This window comes from Bos indicus, chromosome 22, assembly GCF_029378745.1.
Source record: "Bos indicus isolate NIAB-ARS_2022 breed Sahiwal x Tharparkar chromosome 22, NIAB-ARS_B.indTharparkar_mat_pri_1.0, whole genome shotgun sequence".
NCBI classification, from domain to species: Eukaryota; Metazoa; Chordata; class Mammalia; order Artiodactyla; family Bovidae; genus Bos; species Bos indicus.
Window position 1 is genome coordinate 7883640 of NC_091781.1, and position 20390 is coordinate 7904029.

Here is a 20390-nt window from a genome sequence, read left to right on the forward strand (position 1 = left end):
CATTTATGCCTAGGTCAGAAAAGAGATGTTGGTAAGTGCCTAGAACAGATAACTTATTCTTAGTGGTTGTATTTAGGTTACTAAGTCTAAAGTCTTTATTGAATTTGTTACAATATTGCCTCTGTTTTATTTTCATTGCTAATTGTAAGCTTTCAATAACCATCTCTCAATGACTGATGTAATGACTTGGGAGTATGGAACAACACAGCAGAGAGCATCAAAGATAAAAGGTAACTTATTTCTTTGAAAAATTCTCACCTCTATTGCTCTGGTCTTTCTTTCCAGAACTATTTGTTAGACATTAGACTTTCTGGATTAGTTGCACTCACTGATTTTCATATGCTTTTTTCCTTTTATTTCAAATATCTTTTATTTTGATTCTACTTTCTAGGATAATTCCTCTATTTTATTTTCCAAACTATGTATTGAATTTTAAAATACTGTTATTTTTTTATTTCCAAGAACTTTTTCTAAATCTCTTACTGTACTTTTAAGAAATCTGTTCTTGTGTCGTAGATGTAACTTCTGTTATTTCTCTAAAGGTTTTTACAGATTTTTTTTATGCTTCCTGCATATTCTATTTACCTGAACTTCCTTTTTTTCATCTCATCTCTGTCTTTCACGATAGAATGTGTCCTTAAATGTTTATTTAGTGGGAGGATAACAAAAATATTTTTAGAAGCTTTGTATGTATGAATCAGATCACTAGGGGGTGATCAGGCAAGAACAAGGATGTTTGATTTGTACTTCACCAAATGTCAGGATCTTTAGGTTTGTTCCGCTTGACTAGGTCAGTTTTCTCAGAGAGTAATCCTTCAACCTCCTGCCTAGAATGCAGTTATGGGTTGAATTGTGTTCCCCAAAAAGATCTGTTGCTGTCCTCACCTTCAGTACCTCAGAATGTGACCTTATTTGGAAATAGGGTAGTAATTCATTAAGATGAGGTCATATTGGTGTAGGGTGAGCCCTTAATCCAATATGACATGTCCTTATAAGAGGAGATAGAGACACACACACACAGGGAAAGAACCACCATGTGGGGATGGAGGTAGAAGGAATACCTCAGGTTATCAGAAACTTGAAGAGACAAGGAAAAATCCTAGGAGCTTTGGAGAAAGCATGACCCTGCCAACACCTTGATTTCCAACTTCTAGTTCCTTAACTGTTAGACAATAAGGTGAAAGTGAAAGTGTTAGGCACTCAGTCGTGTCTGTCTCTTTGAGACCCCTTGGACCAGGCTTCTCTGTCTATGGGATTTCCCAGACAAGAATACTGGAGTGGTAGCCATTCCCTTCTCCAGGGGATCTTCCCGACCCAGGGGTCAAACCCAAGTCTCCTACATTGCAGGCAGATTCTTTACCTTACCGTCTGAGCCACCAGAGATGTTGTTTTAAACCAGCTAATTTGCAGTACAATAGCCTGAGGAATTAATATAGATGCATAAGCCTGGTTTTCACAAAACAGCAGGGAAAGGATGCTGCTGATCCCATTCAGTATCTAGACTATAATTAATTCCCCTCGTCTCACTGTGGCACTTAACCCTGCCCTCAGCTCTGCCTCATATGCTCTTTGGTTCAGAGTTTTCAGTACTGAGCCTCCAGTATTGTGCTATTGTGGGGGAAGGATAGCCTTCTGGTGGCACCAGGTGGGGAAAGTGACTTTCTGTTTCTCACCTGTTGTTTTAACTGCTTCTTATTCATATAATCAGCCAATCCTCCCACACTCGTATCCTACCTTTGGAAGTACTTGGTCCTTCTTTTATATGCGATCCCATGGACTGCAGCCTACCAGGCTCCTCCATCCATGGGATTTCCCAGGCAAGAGTACTGGAGTGGGTTGCCATTGTCTACTCCAATTATATTTATTTATTTTTGGCTGTGCTGGGTCTTGCTGCGTGAGCTTTTCTCTAGATGCAGTGATGATCGGGGGCTGTTCTCCAGTTGCGGTGTGTGGGCTTCTCATTATGGTGGCTTCTCTTGTTGCAGTCCAGGGGCTCTAGGCTCAGTAGTGTGGCTCACAGGCTCTAGAGCACAGGCGCAGTAATTGTGGTGCAAGGGCTTTGTTACTCCATGGCATATGGGATCTTCTGGATCAGGGGTTGAACCCATGTCTCCTGCCTTGGCGGGCAGATTGTTTACCACTGAGCCACTAGGGAAACCCTTGGTTCTTCTTTTTTAAAGTTTTCTTTTTATTTATTTTTTGAAAGATTTTTTTAAGTGGACCATTTTTAAAGTCTCTATTGAATTTCTTACATGACTGTTTCTGTTTTCTGTTTAGGTTTTTTGGTTGTGAGGTATGTGGGATCTGAGCTCCCCCACCAAGGAGTGAATCTGCATCCCCTGCATTGGAAGGTGAAGTCTTAACCACTCGACCACCAGGGAAGTCCCAGTACTTATTCCTTACTTATGCTGAGTTCAGGTCTTTTTGGAGGGTTTTGCCTTTCCATTAAGTTTGTTCTAAATTGCTCCCCCACCACTGAAAAATAGGCTTTCAGCTTTTTCAGTGCTGTTAAGTCTGGTTTTTTGGTTGTCAATATTTTGGCTTTTGTTTTTTATTCTTATGAGTCTATATCTTTTTAAAAAAATTATATATGATAATTTTGGTGAGGATTTGGGAAGGAGCTGATGAATCTATGTACTCAATCAAGCATGGTCAGCTAGAAATCCAACCACATAACTTTTTAGAGGATCTAGTTGTGAGTTAAGTAGAAAGAAAAGAGAACTTGTTCAACTTGATAAAACCTACAGCTAATATAATATTTAATTATGTATAATGTTTAATGGCAAAATTATTGAATGCTTTCTCCCCTAAGACCAGGAGCAAAACAAGTATGCTTATGTCCCTTTTACTCAGCATATCACTGGACATGCTAGCCAGTGCAATAAGGGAAGTTTTGCTTTTGGAACTTTCTAGAGAAGAAAATTTTTTCCAAATACATTCATATTAGTTGACTCTGTGGATGTGGAACCCAGGAACACAGAACTTGTGGATACAGAGGGTCAACTGAAGTTAACTGTATGTCAAATGTACCTCATTAAAGCTGTTAAAAATTCAACTCAGAGAAAGACAAATGTCATATTATATGTGGAATAAAAAAAATGATATACATGAACTTATTTACAAAACAGAAAGAGACCCAAAGACATAGAAAACAAACTTATGGTTACCAAAGAGGAAAGGGTGGTGATCAGATCAGATCAGATCAGTCTCTCAGTCATGTCCGACTCTTTGCGACCCCATGAATCGCAGCACGCCAGGCCTCCCTGTCCATCACCAACTCCCGGAGTTCACTCAGACTCACATCCATCGAGTCAGTGATGCCATCCAGCCATCTCATCCTCTGTCCTCCCCTTCTCCTCCTGCCCCATATCCCTCCCAGCATCAGAGTCTTTTCCAATGAGTCAACTCTTCACATGAGGTGGCCAAAGTACTGGAGTTTCAGCTTTAGCATCATTCCTTCCAAAGAAATCCCAGGGCTGATCTCCTTTAGAATGGACTGGTTGGATCTCCTTGCAGTCCAAGGGACTCTCAAGAGTCTTCTCCAACACCACAGTTCAAAAGCATCAATTCTTCGGCACTCGGCCTTCTTCACAGTCCAACTCTCACATCCATACATGACCACAGGAAAAACCATAGCCTTGACTAGACGAAACTTTGTTGGCAAAGTAATGTCTCTGCTTTTGAATATGCTATCTAGGTTGGTCATAACTTTCCTTCCAAGGAGTAAGCATCTTTTAATTTCATGGCTGCAGTCACCATCTGCAGTGATTTTGGAGCCCAGAAAAATAAAGTCTGACACTGTTTCCACTGTTTCCCCATCTATTTCCCATGAAGTGGTGGGACCGGATGCCATGATCTTCGTTTTCTGAATGTTGAGCTTTAAGCCAACTTTTTCACTCTCCACTTTCACCTTCATTAAGAGGCTTTTTAGTTCCTCTTCACTTTCTGCCATAAGGGTGGTGTCATCTGCATATCTGAGGTTATTGATATTTATCCCGGCACTCTTGATTCAGCTTGTGTTTCTGCCAGTCCAGCGTTTCTCATGATGTACTCTGCATATAAGTTAAATAAGCAGGGTGACAATATACAGCCTTGACGTTCTCCTTTTCCTATTTGGAACCAGTCTGTTGTTCCATGTCCAGTTCTAACTGTTGCTTCCTGACCTGCATACAAATTTCTCAAGAGGCAGATCAGGTGGTCTGGTATTCCCATCTCTTTCAGAATTTTCCACAGTTTATTGTGCTCCACAGGGAGGGATAAATTAGGAGTTGGGATTAGCAGACACAAACTACTGTGTGTAACATAGTTAAACAACAAAGACGTACTGTATAGCACAAGGAGCTATACTCAGTGTCAGTGTGAACCTCTAATGGAAAAGGATCTGAAAAAAGAATATATATCACACTTATGGCAGAAAGCGAAGAAGAACTAAAGAGCCTCTTGATGAAAGTGAAAGAGGAGAGTGAAAAAGTTGGCTTAAAACTCAACATTCAGAAAACTAAGTTCATGGCATCTGGTCCCATCACTTCATGGCAAATAGATGTGGAAACAGTGACAGACTTGATCTTTTTGGGCTCCAAAATCACTGCAGATGGTGACTGCAGCCATGAAAATAAAAGACTCTTGCTCCTTGGAAGAAAAGTTATGACCAACCTAGACAGCATATTAAAAAGCAGAGACATTACCTTGCTGACAAAGGTCTGTCTAGTCAAAGTTATGGTTTTCCAGTGGTCATGTATGGATGGTAGAGTTGGACCATAAAGAAAGCTGAGCGCCAAAGAATGGATGCTTTTGAACTGTGGTGTTGGAGAAGACTTGAGGGTCCCTTGGACAGCAAGGAGATCCAACCATTCCATCCTAAAGGAAATCAGTCCTGAATATTCATTCGAAGGACTGATGCTGAAGCAGAAACTTTGGCCACCTGATGCAAAGAACTGACTCATTTGAATAGACCCTGATACCGAGAAAAGATTGAAGGCGGGAGGAGAAGGGGACGACAGAGCATGAGATGGTTGGATGGCATCACCGACTCAACGGACATGAGTTTGAGTAAACTCCGGGAGTTGGTGATGGACAGGGAGGCCTGGCGTGCTGCAGTCCATGGGGTCACAAAGAGTCAGACACGACTGGACTGAAGTGAACTGATATACATATTTTAGGTTGGCCAAAAAGTTCATGTGGGTTTTATAAGCCCTTACGGAAATATATACATGCATACACACACACACATATACACACATACAACTGAGTCACTTTGCTGTACAGTTGAAACTAGACAACACTGTACATTAACTACACTTCACTTTTTTTCAAGTGGTGCAATAAAAAGGTGGACTCTTGTCATTTTGGTGTGGTTTCCGGATGGAGCAGAGAAATAGATGTGGTTCATCCATCATGTTTACCTGAAAATCCAATCACATAACTTTTGAAAGAATCCTGTTTTCATTTCAAAAACTTTTTTTGTAATTTTCTTGGTCTATTTCTCTCTGTCACTCATGAACACTCCCATTTATTTATGCCTCATTTTGTTCCCAGCCCAACCAAGTTCTGGGTTGAGTCCTAGGGATGGGCTTCAATGCAGTGAATTACGGAAGATACCTGGAATGTTATTGCCTGAGGATTAACTGCATAGTTAAATCAGTTACAGATCTGTCCCTGAAGCAAGAGAATAGACCAATCAATGTTTCAGGTTCTTTTCTTTTCAATACAAGCATTGATTGCTCATGTTATAAATGGTGACTCTTAAAAATGAAGGAGTTGACAAATTAGATAGTATGGCTTGGCATTTGCAGTTTTGTATATGTCCTCTCCCTCCTCACCCCTTCATCCAAGCGTAATCCAAGTCTCAATAGTATCTGAAAAAGACCTTGACTCTGCAGGTTCCTGGGATGGGTGGAGTGAGCATGAATGATGTACACATGTAAGGTATGCCCATCACATGTGTGGACATGTCAGAGGAACACCCATGTCATGATTGGTGAATCTAGATGGGAATTCTTTTCCTCAGCACTGCTTTAATCATGCATTACTTCTTTTTAATAAGAGGAGTCTCTAGTTTTACCAGTTATATTTTCCTTACAACACATTCGATAAATAATGGTTTTCATTTTAAATGTTTTTGTTCTCACAGTGTGAATCGGAAAGTCCCAGGATGATCAGGAATTTTTCTTGAGTATAAATCTGAAACAGAAGCTCTCCAGATCTCAAAGACCTTTCAGATAGAAATCAGAAGGCTCCAGTCTGGAATAGCACCTTAAAAATGAGGTAAAGCCATTTACTAAATTGGTAAAGGAAAGAAAAGGAAGAAAACTGGGGGAAATGAGCCCGTTGAGGGTAGTGTCTGTGTTTTATTACTTCTGTACTCATATTGCCAAGCACAGTAGCTAGACATCTGTTGGGCATCTATCATTTGGGGTGTAATTTGCATTCCTCTCCTCATACTCTGATACCAGACCGCTTCTTTCCTGTGGGGAAGTCCTATCAAGTGGGTCTGGTGAGACTGTCAGTGTTCACTCCCCCACAGGTAACCAGGTCTGGCCATTCATTTCCCTGGGAACGTTAATTGATTTAGACAGTTACCTGAACTAACCTAGGCCAAATGCAGTTTTCAATAAGACTTCTTTTGCCTGCTTGTTGGAGAGATTTCTCCGAGATATAGATACTGATTTTTTATATAAAATTTTTTTTTGAATTAGCTTTTTATTTGTTTATTTATTTATTTGGCTGTGTCGGGTCTTAGTTGCAGCATGCGGGATCTTTCATTGCAGCTGAAGGAAAGTTACACGGCCCAAAATAGCCTGGAGTTAAAACTCCCCTCTGGGTCCTCCCCACCATTCTATGCAAAACAAAGAGCTCTCTCACCCGAAGGTAAAAAATGGACATTAAGGTTGATTACGCCCAGCTCCCAGCCGGTCCAGCCTCTGGCCGGTCTCCAGAATTCCTGGCCCCAGCCATTTAAGAGATAACTACTCCGAACAACCTTGGAGAAGAACAGACCCCTTAAGACTGTAGCTTTCCACATACATGCCTATATATACTTCCTCTTTTCTTGGGTCTGTGCAGCCGCTCACTAATCTGATGGCTGCCCCTTCTCGCCTCATTAAAGGTGATCTGTTCCTGTAAAGTGCCCGCTCGGTCTTTTTCCAAACCTCACCTTCTCTAACTCCCTTACCCTACAGCAGCTCTTGGGCTTCTCGAACTGCTGCTCTAACACCGGAACACATGGGCTTAGTTGCTCCATGACGCGTGAGATCTAGTTCCCCAATCAGGGATCAAACTGGCATCCGCCGCATTGGAAGGTGGCTTCTTAACCACTGGATCACCAGGGAAGTCTCATGAGATACAGACATAACCTTTGATTGTAGGAGAAAAACATGAGCCCCTGTAGATAGTATTTGAGCCCCTAATCCAGCTACAGCTGAAAGTAGACGCAATCCTTTACTGTTTGAGCTAATTTGAGTTGGGTTTCTGTTACTCACAGCCAAAAGAATTCCAACTAATGCAATCATGATTTAATGGCACCCTCTAAAATATTACTTTTAAAGATCAATATGAAGGTCAACAGTCTCCCAACTCAAATGAAAACAAAATACAGGAAACTAAAATTTAACCCCATGTTGGGAGAGAATGGTTTGCAACTAGGATCAATTTTCAAATAGTAAAATCTTTCAGACAATAAATAGAAGTAGTGAGGAAGTCTAAACATTTCTTTTGAGGGAATTCTCTGATGGCCCAGTGAATAAGACTCCATACTCCCAGTGCAGGGGGCCTGGGTTGGATCCCTGGTTGGGGAACTAAGAACCCACATCCACAGTTAAGCCTGTGTGCCGCAACTAGAGAAGCCCACACGCTACAATGAAGACCCAGTGCAGCCAAAATAAATAATAGAAAATGAAAGTAAATAAGTAACTTTTTAGAATGTTTAGAAATGATCTCTCCTCGAAAGTGGTTTAGCTCTCTAGACCTGGAGAATAAGTGACAGCTTAAGATCTCTGAGAATGCAACTATCGCTTATCTGTCAAAGTTACACTGAAGTTAAGAATAAAATGAAGCCATATTTTCTTAAGGATCTTTAGCTGTTTAGTCGCAAGTCATGTCCAACTCTTTTGCGACCCCATGGACTGCAGCCTGCCAGGCTCCTCTGTCCATGGGATCTCCCAGGCAAGAATACTGGAGTTGTTGCCATTTCCTTCTCCAGGGGATCTGGAGATCGAACTCTCTTGCATTGGCAGGCGGATTCTTTGCTGCTGAGCCAGTTACAAAGATACTGAGCCCCTCCCTCCCACTAGGGTACCCAGTCTTTGCTCCTATATGCCCTGTCCTTTCTCAGAGTTCCCCAGGTATTGTCTCACTGCTGGTGACAAAATGACCCTCATTTTGCTCCTGTCTGATCAGCTTCCCTGGCTGTCTGGAGTCTTCAAGACAAATCCAGAGTCAAGGAGCAGTGCTGATCTCCTGGACCCCCTACTGCACCCCCGAACTTCCAGAGGCTTGTGGTTGTTGTGTCAAAGTGGGAAGAATGACTTCTCTGCAAGTGCTTGCTGCTTATCGTCAACCAGGAGGTCCTGAAGTAGCACTAAAGTCTCATAAAGTCGGTTATGAAAACTGGTTGAGGGACTTCCCTGGCGGTCCAGTGGTTAAAACTTTGCCTGCTAATGCAGGGGGTGTGGATTTGATTCCTGGTCGGACAGCTAAGATCCCACATGCCTGGTCGCCAAAACAAGGACACACAAAGCAGAAGCAATATTGTAACAAATTCAATAAAGACTTTAAAAAAAAAAAAAAAACACAGGTTGAGCCATAAGTTCGAACATGGACACACATACACACCCCACACACATGCTTATACATATGCACACTGCTCTTTAGATGCAGAACACAGCCATTTTTATAAAGTAAATATATAGTCTCTCCACCTACAGCAGCACGGACAAATTTTACCTTCGTCGTACTGAGCACTCTAGCAAAAGCAAAGGCTTTCACATCTCCATTTCAAAAGGAGCTCTTTGGTTTACATTTTTTTTAAATGATGGTATAAAACTGGTGGTAAAATGTATCACTTATTTTTAATTTTCTACATTCTTTTAATTTTAAGGGAGTTTTTGGTGTTGACATTTTACCAGTCTGAGTGAAGCGTGGAAACCTTACTGTCTTTTCCCCTTATCTATCCCCATTTATAATTGTCTTAAGTGTTTCCTCTCCACATATTGAGGTATGTCAGGCAATGTTATCGTTTTTGCTTCAACAAACAAACATAGTTTTAAAAACTCAAGAAGAAAAGTCAATTGTATTTATCAGTATTTTTACTCTATTCATTATCCTTCCTTCTTCCTTCCTCAGGTTACAAGATTCCTCCTTTTATAAGTTTCATGGACTTCCCTGGAGGCCCAGAGGTTAAGACTCAGCTTCTAACGCAGGGGGCATAGGTTCAATCCCTGGTCTGGGAACTAAGATTCCACATGCCACTCAGTGCAGCCAAAAAACAAAACAAAAACACCACCCATCTCCTTTTGTAAGTTTCCTTCTGGTAAAGAATTTCCATTAACTATATCTTTTCAGGTTTAGTCTGTGTTGACAAATCCTTTTAGTTTTTCTCCATGAGAATGTCTTGATATCCTCTTCTACCTGAAGCATACTTTCACTGAATGTAGAATTCTGGATTCACAGTTCTTTTCTTTTAATGCTTCAAAAATGTTGAGTCACTTCCTTTTGGCCTCCATGATCTCTGATGAGAAATCTGACATCATTCAATTTGTTTTTACTCTACTTACTTGTAGACATCACTTCTGTCTCCTGTCTTTTTTTCTGTTTTTAGCTTTCAGAAGTTGGTTAGGATCAATCTTGGTATGTATTTCTTTGGGCTTGTCCTGATTGGGATTCAACAGCTTCTTGAATCTATGGGTTAATATCTTCTGCCAAGTTCAGAACACTTTCAGCCACTATTTTGTTGAGCTCTTTTTCAGTCTCACACTCCTTCCCTTCTCTGGAAAGACTCGTTATGATCTCACATATCCCTGAGGTTCTCTTCATTTTTTTTTTTCTTTCAGTTTATTTTCTTTCTGTAGTTCTAATTGGATAAGTCTTACTGATCTCACTTCAAACTCACTGATTTATTCTCCTGTCTGCTATTTAGCCCTTCCAGAGAGTTCTTATATTTTATTATATTTCTCAGTTCTAAAATTCTCTTTTGGCTCTTCTTTATAGTTTCCATTTCTTTGCTGAAATTTCCCATTTTTTTCACTTGTCTAAAGCATGTTCAAAATTTTTCATTGCAGTATTTTTTATGATGGACTCTTTAAAACCCCCATCGGCTAGTTCCAACATCTGTGTTATCTTGGTCTTGCCATCTGTTTGGCCATCTTTTCTCATTCTAGTGGAGACTTTTCCTGATTCGTGGGAGTAGGGTTTCTTTTTCTAAATTAGCTCCAGACAACTTGGTTATTATGTTATGAAATCGTTCCTCTTATTGAAAGCTTTAATTTCAGCAGGTTTCCTCCCACATCACACCAGTGGAGGGAGTGGGATGCTGCCTTTCACTGCCAGGTGGAGTGGGAGCCAAGTTCTCTGCATGAAGCTGTGGAGGATGGAGGGCTTTTGAACAGGGTGGTTAGGATGAAAGTCCTGGCTCCTCACGACCTTCTCTGACATCATTCAGACGCAGGGAGGAGGGTGCCTCATTCCAGCGAGATGAGGATGGAAGTCTAGGCTCTCCACTCAACCTCTGTTGACAAGGGTGGGGATGGGGCCAGTTATTCCTGAGGCATTTGACTGCAGTAGGGCCATTATTGTCTACAAGTTTTCAGTCTTACTAGACTGCTCCTTTCCTGTCCTTTGGCTAGAAAGAATGAATTTTTCTTAGACTTTTTTTTTTTTTTTTTTTTTGGTTGACATGGCATTTCTGGGTTGGTAGCTTCTCCAGGACCCAGTTGAAAATATGAGAGAAAAAGAAAACCTACAGAATTCAATACACAGCAATCCTTGAGTCCTGGGGTCCCTAACTATTCTGTTTTCTTTGCTCCATCTTTCAAAGCTGTCTTTATTTGTCTTAAATATAGTATCCAAAGTTTTTAAGGAGATCAAGTCAGTCAATCCTAAAGGAAATCAACCCTGAATATTCACTGGAAGGGCTGAGGCAGAAGTTGAACTTCCAGTACTTTGGCCACCTGATGCAAAGAGCCGACACTGGAAAAGACCCAGCTGCTGGCAAAGATTGAGGGCAGGAGGAGAAGGAGGCAGCAGAGGATGAGATTATTGGATGGCATCTCATCTCATCTCAATGGACATGAGTTTGAACAAGCTCTGGGAGATAGTGAAGGACAGGAAAGCCTGATGTGCTTCAGTCCATAGGGTTGCAAAGAATCAGACACAACTTAGCAACTGAACCACAATTCATTTAATGTGTATATTCATCAGCCCAGTGCCAGTGGATGGCAAATAGCAAGTACTCAATAAAACAATGAGCTTTTATTATTTACAATGACATGAAATAAATATCTGCTGGATAGATTGTCCCAACCCGTGGCTTAGCAGGCTGTAGCTTCTCTTTTCAATGTTTTGTGTTATCCAGTATATTCCAGGAGAAGGTATGTCAAGTCTATTCCTGAATTAACCTACACTTGAACCCAATTTCTCTATTGAATGGCGCCTTAAGGTCTCAATCCTCAGTACCAAAGTCAGGTCTTTTTCTGCTGGTCACCACTGCTTGTATTGTAACTGTTCCTGGTGGTTGCAGCCCTCCACTACCTCAAATGTTCACAAAGGTCTCCTTTTTTTTACCCCCAAACACTCCATATAGGAGGTTTACTGAAAGTTTTAACATAAGTGAATGTTAGTACAGAGAAAGTGGAACTTTGAAACCATATATCAGGGGACTTCCCTGGTGGCCCAGTGGTTCAGATTCTGCCTTCCAATGCAGGGGACACGGGTTCAATCCCTGGTCAGGGAACTAAGATTCCACATTCTATGGAGCCACTAAGCCTGGGTTCTATAACTAGAGAAAGACCAGGTATTGCAGTGAAGAGCCAGCACAGCCAAAAAAGGAAAAAAAACCTGTACATAAATCGTTACTACTCCTAAATCAGCCATGCTGCAAAATCTTGGTTTTTTTTTGCATCAAATAACAGCTCTTAAAAGACTCTTTACAGCTTTTACAACCTACAAAGCAAAAGACAAAAATTACAGCTATAAATTTTAAAACAATATTTTCTCTTTCCCTAAAACCCTAGGAACAGTGTTCCCACAATACTCTCTACAACAAAGGAGTAGTAAAACCATCTTTTAAAATGATATTTTTTCCCTGTGTCTTTCCACCAAGGATTCAAACATATTAAGGCTCTAATTTATATAAATAACCCTATGTGTGCATGCGTGCTCAGTCACTCAGTTGTGTCCGACTCTTTGCAACCTCATGACTGTAGCTTGCCAGGCTCCTCTGTCCACAGCATGTCCCAGGCAAGAATATTGGAGTGGGTTGCCATTTTCTCCTCCAGGGGATCTAGGGATTGAACCCCCATCTCCTGTACTGGCAAGAGGATTCTTTACTACTGAGCCACCTCGGAAGCCCTATATAACTCCATACTCTCCATATTAAAATACATCTTTTTATGTGACCAAGAATATTCACAAAATATGATTTTTAACAGTTAATAAATTTCAAAAAATAGAAATTATATAGGCAACATTAATTTTTGAAAATATTATTTTTACCTAATATAATTAAATTAGAAATTAATAATATGACTATACCAGTAAATCATAAACATTTTAAACATCTTTTGGATTAAAGAGGAAATTGAAAGTGAAATTGTAACTGAATTTCATGTAGGAAAACATCTGAGATACATACAAAAGTACTAAGTTCTAATGCATTAATTTTTTAAAAAGCAAGATTAACAGTAAAAGAATTAATGTTCAAATCAAAAAATTAGAAAAACACAAGAAAATAATCTTAGCATTATAAAAATTAATGAGTTAAATATAAAATCAAAATAAACAATTTTTTAAAGTGGCAGATCTGAGAAATAAACCCCAAACAGAATTTTTCAAAAAAAAATAAAGCAAGATTAATTGTTTTTTAAACTTAATTGAAGTTAAAAGAGTAAAATCATAAATATATAAAATAAGAATTTATATGAAAGTTAAATATAGATACAGGAGAAGTTAATAGATTGAGGTGAGACTATCTTGTATATCACTAGAAAAGAAATTTGAGAACCTGGTTCAAATGAAGGATTGCCAAAACTGACCTTAGAATAGATAGAAAATATAAATAGACTGAGTACCACAGAAAAATGGGGGGAAATATTAAAGAGCTACTCCGCCCCAAACCATCCTGGCACAAACATTTTCACTGAAACTTCTACCAAACCTTAAGAAATAATGACTCTGTGCTCCTGTGTTCTAAAGCGTGAAATGAAAAGGCTTCGTAATGTTTAATGAAGTGAATATAACCACAAAGATATTACCAAAAACTAAAACTATAGCTTAATATAACTTACAAATATTTATGTAAAAAGCAGAGACTTCACTATGCCAATAAAGGTCCACATAGTCAAAGCTATGGTTTTTCTAGTAGTCATGTATGGATGTGAGAGTTGGAAAGAAGTCTGAGAGCCGAAGAATTCATGCTTTCAAACTGTGGTGCTGGAGAAGACTCTTGAGAATCCCCTGGACAGCAAGGAAGTCAATCCTAAAAGAAATCAACCCTGATTATTCATTGGAAGGACTAATGCTGAGGCTGAAGCTCCAATACTTTGGTCACCAGATGCAAAGAACTGATTCACTGGAAAAGACCCTGATGCTGGGAAAGATTGAAGGCAGGAGGAGAAAGTAATAACAGAGGATGAGAGGTGGGATGGCATTACTGACTCACTGGACATGAGTTTGAGTAAACTCAGGGAGATAGTGAAGGCAGGGAAGCCTGGCATGATGCAGTTCATGGGGTTGCAAAGAGTTGGACACAACTTAGTGACAAAGAATAACAACAAAACAGAATTAATGTACGCACACATGCTAAGTCACTTCAGTCATGTCCGACTCTTTGCGACCCCATGGACTGTAGCCCATCAGGCTCCTCTGTCCATGGATTCTCCAGGCAAGAATACTGCAATGGGCTGCCGTTTCCTTCTCCAAACACAATTCAGTTCAGTTCAGTTGCTCAGTCGTGTCCAACTCTTTGAGATCCCATGAATCACAGCACTCCAGGCCTCCCTGTCCATCACCAACTCCCGGAGTTCACTCAGACTCACGTCCATCGAGTCAGTGATGCCATTCCAGCCATCTCATCCTCTGTCCTCCCCTTCTCCTCCTGCCCCCAATCCCTCCCAGCATCAGAATCTTTTCCAATGAGTCAACTCTTCGCATGAGATGGCCAAAGTACTGGAGTTTCAGCTTTAGCATCAGTCCTTCCAAAGAAATCCCAGGGCTGATCTCCTTCAGAATGGACTGGTTGGATCTCCTTGCAGTCCAAGGGACTCTCAAGAGGCTTCTCCAACACCACAGTTCAAAAGCATCAATTCTTCAGCGCTCAGCTTTCTTCACAGTCCAACTCTCACATGCATACATGACCACTGGAAAAACCATAGCCTTGACTAGACAGACCTTTTTTGGCAAAGTAATGTCTCTGCTTTTCTATATACTATCTTGGTTGGTCATAACTGTTCTTCCAAGGAGTAAGCGTCTTTTAATTTCATGGCTACAGTCACCATCTGCAGTGATTTTGGAGCCCCCAAAAATAAAGTCTAACACTGTTTCCACTGTTTCCCCATCTATTTCCCATGAAGTGATGGGACCAGATGCCATGATCTTCGTTTTCTGAATGTTGAGCTTTAAGCCAACTTTTTCACTCTCCACTTTCACTTTCATCAAGAGGCTTTTTAGTTCCTCTTCACTTTCTGCCATAAGCGTGGTGTCATCTGCATATCTGAGGTTACTGATATTTCCTCAGATATGCGTGGGCGGCTGCGACGGGGCACAAGCGCGGCCGAGAGGAGCTACCCTACGTCCAAGCTCAGGGACGGCAGCCGGGAGGAGCTACCCCACGTCCAAGGAGCGGGGGCTGTGCGGGTGCAGGAGGGCCTAGAGGAGCTACTCCATGTTCAAGGTCAGGAGGGGCGGCGGTGAGGAGATACCCCTCATCCAAGGTAAGGAACAATGGCTGCGCTTTGCTGGAGCAGCCGTGAAGAGATACCCCACCTCCAAGGTAAGAGAAACCCAAGTAAGACGGTAGATGTTGCAAGAGGGCATCAGAGGGCAGACACACTGAAACCATACTCACAGAAAACTAGTCAATCTAATCATACTAGGACCACAGCCTTGTCTAACTCAATGAAACTAAGCCATGCCTGTGGGGCCACCCAAGACGGGCGGGTCACGGTGGTGAGATCTGATAGAATGTGGTCCACTGGAGAAGGGAATGGCAAACCACTTCAGTAGTCTTGCCTTGAGAACCCCATGAACAGAATGAAAAGGCAAAATGATAGGATACTGAAAGAGGAACTCCCCAGGTCAGTAGGTGCCCAATATGTTACTGGAGATCAGTGGAGAAATAACTCCAGAAAGAATGAAGGGATGGAGCCAAAGCAAAAACAATACCCAGTTGTGGATGTGACTGGTGATAGAAGCAAGGTCCGATGCTGTAAAGAGCAATACTGCATAGGAACCTGGAATGTCAGGTCCATGAATCAAGGCAAATTGAAAGTGGTCAAACAGGAGATGGCAAGAGTGAACATCGACATTCTAGGAATCAGCGAACTAAAATGGACTGGCTTGGGTGAATTTAACTCAGATGACCATTATATCTACTACTGTGGGCAGGAATCCCTCAGAAGAAATGGAGTAGCCATCGTGGTGAACAAAAGAGTCTGAAATGCAGTACTTGGATGCAATCTTAAAAACGACAGAATGATCTCTGTTCGTTTCCAAGGCAAACCATTCAATATCACAGTAATCCAAGTCTATGCCCCAACCAGTAATGCTGAAGAAACTGAAGTTGAACAGTTCTATGAAGACCTCCAAGACCTTTTAGAACTAACACCCAAAAAAGATGTCCTTTTCATTATAGGGGACTGGAATGCAAAAGTAGGAAGTCAAGAAACACCTGGAGTAACAGGCAAATTTGGCCTTGGAGTACAGAATGAAGCAGGGCAAAGACTAATAGAGTTTTGCCAAGAAAATGCATTGGTCATAGCAAACACCCTCTTCCAACAACACAAGAGAAGACTCTACACATGGACATCACCAGATGGTCAACACCAAAATCAGATTGATTATATTCTTTGCAGCCAAAGATGGAGAAGCTCTATACAGTCAGCAAAAACAAGACCAGGAGCTGACTGTGGCTCAGATCATGAACTCTTTATTGCCAAATTCAGACTGAAATTGAAGAAACTAGGGAAAACCACTAGACCATTCAGGTATGACCTAAATCAAACAGAATTAAGGAGTACATTAAAAGAATAATACAGGAACTTCCCTGGGGGCCCAGTGGTTAAGACTCTGGACACCCAATGAAGGGGGCATGGGTCCAATTCCTGGTTGGGGAATTAAGATCCTGCATGCTGCACAGCACAGCCTATTATTATTTAATTAAAAATAATAATAAATAAAAATATAAAAAATGATACAGCTTCATTAAGTGATATTTACTCCAGGAATGCAAGGATTGTTCAATAATTCACCACTTACTAGAGGAAAAGCAAAATCATATTATCTCCACAAGTCCTGAAAAACATTAATGAAGTCCAACATTTATTTTTTATCGTATCTAGACAGAAATAATAAGATAGGTTTTTAAATAAATTATATTGAGATAACTGGCTATTCATCTGAAAAAAAAAAAAAAAAAGAACTGCATTATTTCTTTTCAATTTGTACCCAAATTTCAAATGCATTAGATTAAATGTTAAAAAAAGGGAAAACTTATAAAAGTATCAGAAGAAAATGTGGGACAATTTTCAAAACAATTAGAACCAGGGAAGAATTTGCCCAGTAATACATAAAAATCAAGAACAATAAAGCAACAGATTTATATATTGAACTACCTAAAAAAACAAGACAGAATTCTGCATGGCACTGAAACTGCATAAAGAAAGGAAAAGGGTAACAATAAACTTGGAAATAATATTTACATTTCAGAGAGTTAATTTTCCTAATATATAGAGTGTCTACAAATTAATAATAAATAGCAAAATCCAATATAAAAGTGGAAAAGAACATAAATAGTGCCCAAAAGGAAATGCCAATGGCTCTTAAATATATAAATACATGCGTAATGTCATTTACTGTAAAAGATACCATTTTTTACATGTCAGACTGGCAAATATAAAACAAATAGCCACACATCATGTTGGGGAGGGTTAGACAAACAGCCATTTCCACATATTTTCCGTGGCAGTGAAAACTGATTTAACTTCTGTGGAAAGCACTTCAGCAATATCTGGCAAAATACATGTACCTTTTGACCCAGAAATTCCTCGAATGAGAATATTCCCTATAACAATATTCATAATTTATGATGTTTCACACAAAACAGGATTCACTATAGCATTCCCACAAGTACTTATTTAGTACCTAGACTTTGGAGACAACCTCAGCATCTGCTTTGTGCTCAGTCGTGCCCAACTCTGTGACCCCATGGACTACAACCCGCCAGACTCCTCTGGCGATGGGATGTTCCAGACAAGACTACTCGAGTGGGTTGCCATTCCTTTCTCCAGGGGATCTTCCCCACCCAGGGATCGAACCTGCATCTCCTGTGTCTCCTGCATTGCAGACGGATTCTTTACCCACTGAGCCATTAGGGAAGCCCTACATGGCAACAACCTACATGTTCATAATTAGAGGATCAATTTCCTAATTACAACAGAATACTGAACGGCTTCCACAGGTGAAACAGCATTGTTTACTGGTTAGGCACCATCTCCAACATGTATTTTCAAATAAATAAGCAAAACAGTGACAGTGATACCATTTGTTTATATTAAACAAAAATAAACCCACAAACATGCATATTTCATACATCTAATTTATATGTACATATGATATATATGGGCTTCCCTGGTGGCTCAGAAGGTAAAGAATTCATCTCAATGTAGGAGACTCAGGTATATTTTTATTTTATATTTCTGTTAGTTTATCCAAAACACTGGCAACCCTGCTTACCTCTTATGAGTGAACTGGATGCCTGCAGGAGAGACGCAGGAAGGAAGCTTACTTTTCACTTGATCCTCTTGACTTATGTCATGTTCCCTAGATGCGGAAATAGGGATTCTTGAGTATGTGCTTTCAAGGAAAGGGCAGGGATCAAAAGCTAAGCAAGAGGGCTTTCCCTGGTGGTCCAGTGGTTAAGAATCTGCCTTGCGGGCCTTCCTTGGTGGTCCAGTGGCTAAGACTCCACGCTCCCAATGCAGAGGGCCTGGGTTTGATCCCTGGTCTGGGAACTAAGTCCCATATGCCGCAACTAAAGATTTACACACAGCAGCTAAGACCTGACACAGCCAAATAAATAAATAAAAATAAATGTTAAAAAAAAAAAAAATCTGCCTTGCAATGCCAGGGAGGAACACAGAAAGATCCCACATACCATGGGGCAACTAAGCCCCTGTGCCAAAACTACTGAGCCCATGCTCCAGAGTCTGCGAGCTGCAACTTCTGAAGCCCATGCAATGTAGAGCCGGTGCTCCGCAACAAGAGAAGCCACTGCAGTGAGAAGCCTGTGTACCACAAGTAGAGTAGCCCCGGCTTGCCGCAATTAGAGAAAGCCCACTCATAGCAACGAGGATCCAACACGGCCAAACATAAAATAACTACGTAAACATTTTTTGAAAAGGTAAAAGAAAAAAAACGAAGAGAGAATGTGTCTTACCTGGAGTCTAGCTTCTACCTGACACCTTGAGGAGCTCTGCAGTGTGAACTGTACCTTGAGACAGAAGGTCCAGGCTTTTGTATCCTTACCTGTCAGTCTTGGGCTGTGAGCTGCCTTCAGGAGGAGGGAGTATCCTCTCAGGAGAAGGGGCTTCTATTGGCTAAAGGTAAATCCAGCACGGATGCCAAAATTTAAACAGTAAAAGTTAGCCTTCAAAATACTTAGCAAGACTCCAGTTTCGGACAACGTTAGTCAATTTTTCCTCCAGTACTGGAACAGATTGGGTTTTTTTGGACAAGCACCATGTGAACTAGTTGGCTTGCATTTAGGTGACCTCCTGTTTGAAAAATCCACAACTTTAAACATTGGACTCGTTCTTTGACCAGAGTGCCCAGGACACAAAGAGGAAGTGAGGGAAGAGTAGATTTTTATCTCCTTTCCCGGCTCATCCCAGGACGAAGGGTAAGGGGACCAAACATATCATTTGTCTCTATCCTTTATTTTTCCATACCAAATATAGTTATAAACGTTGTGTATGGTGGTGTACAGAAAAAAATTTCCAGAAATTGGACAGAGGGCAAAAACATGATTAGGGGATCTTTTTTCCTGGCTGCAGGGCATGTGGGATCTTAGTTCGCTGGCCAGGGACCAAACCTGCACCTCCTGCAGTGGGAGGGAAGAGTCTCAGCCACTGAACCACCAAGGAAGCCCCCACATTAGAGCATTTTCTCATAAACTCTCCTGAGGTCATGTCTCTCAGAAAGTGTAACTTTGTTTGGCTAGCAACTGATTAGGGCCTGGATATCTCACAACACTGTAAAGTTAGATGTTAACTTGCAAAAACTGATTCAGTTCAGTTCAGTTCAGTTCAGTCGCTTAGTCATGTCCGACTCTTTGCAACCCCACAGACTGTAGCCTACCAGGCTCCTCTGTCCACGGGATTCTCCCAGCAAGAATACTGGAGTGGGGTGCCTTTCCCGATCTTTCTGACCCAAGGGATGTCTCTTGCGACTCCTGCATGGCAGGTGGGTTCTTTACCACTAGTGCCACCTGGGAAGCCCCCCAGGTTCTCATATTTTAATTCAACTATTTTCTCTGTCTTCTGGTTCCTTCATTAATGAGTTAAATAAAACTCTGACATGTGCTATTTATATGAGGATCATGCTTTGTAAATAATTTGAGAAAACATTTTTTTAGTGTAAATTAAAAATTTAGTGTAAATTACTCTAGTATAAAATTATATGGTTAAATACACATACAATGTAGCTTGTTGTGAAAAACTGCATTGAGTGACAGTGGAATAATACATTGAATCCCAGTGGAATAAAATGCTACCAGATTCATTATACACTATCTTCTCTCTTGAGTGCAGGATTGTATATGTGTTTAAATCTGGGTTTTTGACTATTAGCCTGGCTGCTGAAGGACTTGACATACTGACGTAGGTGATGCTTTGAAAAATGGCTTCACCAGGAAAGAGAATAAAATTAAAAAATATTCATATATTTTTCCTGGTGCATTTTCTTTT

General features: G+C 40.8%; 1 long non-coding RNA gene across 8 annotated transcripts in view; it reads left to right on the top strand.

The window, feature by feature from the left end:
- Positions 1 to 20390, top strand: part of LOC139178719 (uncharacterized) — a 69712-nt gene that overhangs the window by 45257 nt on the left and 4065 nt on the right. For 6 of the 8 annotated variants that reach the window (XR_011563212.1, XR_011563208.1, XR_011563214.1 and 3 more), the window contains 3 exons: positions 150 to 230; positions 2278 to 6264; positions 14945 to 19887. This is a non-coding gene — a long non-coding RNA (uncharacterized lncRNA). The remainder of the gene's footprint in view (positions 1 to 149; positions 231 to 2277; positions 6265 to 14944; positions 19888 to 20390) is intronic. The other 2 variants (XR_011563209.1, XR_011563211.1) reach the window with 2 other exon arrangements.